Source organism: Spinacia oleracea, chromosome 4 (assembly GCF_020520425.1).
Source record: "Spinacia oleracea cultivar Varoflay chromosome 4, BTI_SOV_V1, whole genome shotgun sequence".
NCBI classification, from domain to species: Eukaryota; Viridiplantae; Streptophyta; class Magnoliopsida; order Caryophyllales; family Amaranthaceae; genus Spinacia; species Spinacia oleracea.
The window spans coordinates 103,617,179-103,621,315 of record NC_079490.1 but is presented as its reverse complement, the minus strand read 5'-3'; the positions used below and the strand labels follow the sequence as shown (position 1 = coordinate 103,621,315).

Genomic DNA, 4,137 nt, shown 5'->3' with positions numbered 1-4,137 from the left:
ATCTCACTACATATTTGATGTAATCTTTGGCAAGTTGTTCCATTTTTTAGGTTTCTTTCATTGGTATGAACACTGCCGACTTACACTAGAGGAAAAAACCTCAAGTGCGGGCTCATTTTAAGGGGTTTAGTGCGGGCTTTTACATGTGCAGCACATGGCCTGCCCGCACTTGGCATTTCTCAAGTGCTGCCAATATATGAGCCCGCACAAAACTATTTTTGTGCTGCCAATTTAGAAAATGTGCCCGCACTTGACAACTTTGTGCTGCCAATTTTCGAATACGTGCCCGCACTTGACAAAGTTTGTGCTGCCAATTTTCGAATACGTGCCCGCACTTGACAAACTTTGTGCTGCCAATTTTTTAAATGTGCCCGCACTTGACAACTTTTGTGCTGCCAATTTTTAAAATGAGCCCGCACTTGACAAACTTTGTGCTGACAATTTTGTAAATCAGCCCGCACTTGACAACTTTTGTGCTGCCAATTTTGGGAATGAGCCCGCACTTGTGATATATATACGAGCCTATAAACGAGCCGTATTTGTTATATATCCTATTTTCCTGCCACATATTTTATATAATTGGACCACGCCACTAGTTAACCTCCATACATCATATAAAAAAGTACCCAATTATATAGATAATTAAATTGTACAGTTGAAAACTCGATTACATAACAGTCATAAAAAACTAGCATCCGTAACCTAAAATTCATTACAAGGAAATATCAAAAACAATACTAAAATTCACTACAAGAAAATATCAAAGACAATCACTAGAAATGAAGTTTCCCAACTTTTCTCGAACTTCATTTATCTCTTCCATCGTAAAAGGCTCCTCCCTCGAATTTTTGAGTACCTTACGAAGATCGACAATAAAAAAAAAATATATGTATACTTTAGTTAGTTATATTATAAATATTGTATCGTAAAATAAAGTAAGACTTAATTTGCTCATACCAATGAAATAAAGAATAAAATTGTCGTTTTCGATCCAAACTCTTAACTAATGAACCTATATAGATATTCTAAACCTTTTACATGTTTAACATATTGTTTTTATGTTCATAAGTCTCATTATTACCTAATTTGGTCAAGTTATGCACAATTAAGGGTCGTTTGATCGTTATATGTAATAATTTTACTAACATTGTCGTTATTGCTCCTAACTTTTAACTAATGAACCTAAAAAGGTATTCCAAACCATATAATTGTTTAACATACTTGGTTTTATGTTTCTAAGTTTCATTCTTCCCTGGTTTGGTCAAGTAATGCATATTTAAGAGTCGTTTGATCGTTATATGTCATATTTTGACTAAAATTGTCGTTTTCGCTCCTAACTCTTAACTAATGAACCTAAAAAGGTATTTGAACTTTGAAGCGATATACATGGTTAACATACTTGTTTTTATGTTTCTAAGTCTCATTCTTACCTATTTTGGTCAAGTTATGCACATTTAAGGGTCTTTTGATCCTTATATGTCATATTTTAACTAAAATTGTCGTTTTCGCTCCTAATTCTTAACTAATGGACCTAAAAAGGTATTTTAAACCATATACATGTTTAACATGCTTGGTTTTATGTTTCTAAGTCTCATTCTTACCTATTTTGGTCAAGTAATGCACATTTAAGGGTCGTTTGATCCTTATATGTCATATTTTGACTAAAATTGTCGTTTTTGCTCCTAATTCTTAACTAATGGACCTAAAAAGGTATTTTAAACCATATACATGTTTAACATACTTGTTTTATGTTTCTAAGTCTCATTCATACCTATTTTGGTCAAGTTATGCACATTTAAGGGTCGTTTGATTGTTATATGTCATATTTTGACTAAAATTGTAGTTTTCGCTCCTAACTCTTAACTAATGAATCTAAAAAGGTATTTCAAACCATATACATGTTTAACATACTTGATTTTATGTTTCTAAGTCTGATTCTTACCTATTTTGGTCAAGTAATGCACATTTAAGGGTCGTTTGATCCTTATATGTCATATTTTGACTAAAATTGTCGTTTTTGCTCCTAACTCTTAACTAATGAACCTAAAAAAGTATTTGAAACCATATACATGTTTAACATACTTGTTTTTATGTTTCTAAGTCTGATTCTTACCTATTTTGGTCAAGTTATGCACATTTAAGGGTCGTTTGATCGTTATATGTCATATTTTGACTAAAATTGTCGTTTTCGCTCCTAACTCTTAACTAATGAATCTAAAAAGGTATTTGAAACCATATACATGTTTAACATACTTGTTTTTATGTTTCTAAGTCTGATTCTTACCTATTTTGGTCAAGTTATGCACATTTAAGGGTCGTTTGATCCTTATATGTCATATTTTGACTAAAATTGTCGTTTTCGCTCCTAATTCTTAACTAATGAACCTAAAAAAGTATTTGAAACCATATACATGTTTAACATACTTGTTTTTATGTTTCTAAGTCTGATTCTTACCTATTTTGGTCAAGTTATGCACATTTAAGGGTCGTTTGATCGTTATATGTCATATTTTGACTAAAATTGTCGTTTTCGCTCCTAACTCTTAACTAATGAACCTAAAAAGGTATTCCAACCCATATAAATGTTTAAGATATATGTTTTTAAGTTTCTAAGTCTAACTCTTACCTAGTTTGGTCAAGTTATGCACATTTAAGGGTCCTTTGATCGTTATATGTCATATTTTGACTAAAATTGTCGTTTTCTTTCCTAACTCTTAACTAATGAACCTAAAAAGGTATTTGAAACCATATACATGTTTAACCTACTTGGTTTTATGTTTCTAAGTCTCATTCTTACTTATTTTGGTCAAGTTATACACATGTAAGGGTCGTTTAATCGTTATATGTCATATTTTGACTAAAATTGTCGTTTTTGCTCCTAGCTCTTAACTAATGAATTTAAATAGATATTCTAAACCTTTTACATGTTTAATATACTTAGGTTTATGTTTATAATTCTCATTATTACCTATTTTGGTCAAGTTATGCACATTTAAGGGTCGTTTGATTGTTATATGTCATTATTTTGACTAAAATTGTCGTTTTCGCTCTTAACTCTTAACGAATGAATCTAAATAGATATTCTAAACCTTTTACCTAAATAGATATAGATAAATTCCATATACCTCATACATCTCTTGTAACTTATTCACGATGTCCCCATCTTCATATTTACCAAATAGCGAAGATGTCATGCAAACACCTATAGAACCCGTGAGAAAAAAGAGTAAGATGTTACCAACCAAAAGCAAAGTACATTAAAAAACAGAAGTGTCAAGTTGGAACTTTTTCAATTTATTGAACATGCATGCTTTGCGCTTTACGAAATATGATAACTGGTTGGAAACATCTACCTTGCATAGAAAGAAAACGAAGTTCTTGATTTGTTGATACAGCAATCTCGACAAGGCGATCATCCACTGCAACACAATTATCTTCAGTAAAGTACGTACTTTTCAACCGTTCTAGAGGAACAATTGTTGTCTGTGACCTGCAATTAAATAAAATAAAAGTGAGTTTCCTATTGATACGAAATTCACAGAATGCAGAGACATTCACCAATTACTTTATTCACAGTCAATTCACTCAGCATGCTGTTGGAAGTCAGATTGTATCTTACTTGTTTCCACGTTTGTAGCAAATATTTTGCAGTACTTACATCTTACTTCCTCAACTGAATTTAAAGCAGCTATTCTCCTTGAAGTGGACGTTGATTTAAAGTAGCTATTCTCCAGCTATTCTCTATTATTTGTTTGTTTCGAATAATCAAGTTGACTGCTGGAGTGTTGGACGTCGAGTAGCTACTAGCTCTATTGTCTTTTTTAATATGATAACTTGACTGTTCAAGGGATTTCACACCTTGTATCAGTTAGGGTAAAGGATCAAAAGTACATACATTTAACGAAATGGATCGTGTCTTCATTAATCTCCCTGAAATGCTTTAATCACAGTATCATCCCTGTCCATAAGAGCTTCCATTAGCATGGCCCCTACCATTTGGTCCTAAAAATCAATTAAATAAAAAAAAAGTTCATGAATATCTCCACCAGAGGCCAAAACAAAATCTATAGAGTTCTTAATGAAGTATATGCAATTGAAATATGAAAATTCTTGTACAAAGACTAGAATTATTCGAAC

At 31.9% G+C, this 4,137-nt stretch overlaps 1 long non-coding RNA gene across 1 annotated transcript; it reads right to left on the bottom strand.

Annotated features, from left to right (window-relative positions):
* Window positions 1-606: 606 nt before the first annotated feature.
* Window positions 607-3,458, bottom strand: LOC110784765 (uncharacterized). The gene is made up of 3 exons (XR_002532385.2): window positions 3,354-3,458; window positions 3,126-3,202; window positions 607-856 (listed from the first exon to the last, which is right to left on the bottom strand). It is a non-coding gene; the product is annotated as an uncharacterized lncRNA (long non-coding RNA).
* Between the last annotated feature and the right edge of the window lie 679 nt (window positions 3,459-4,137).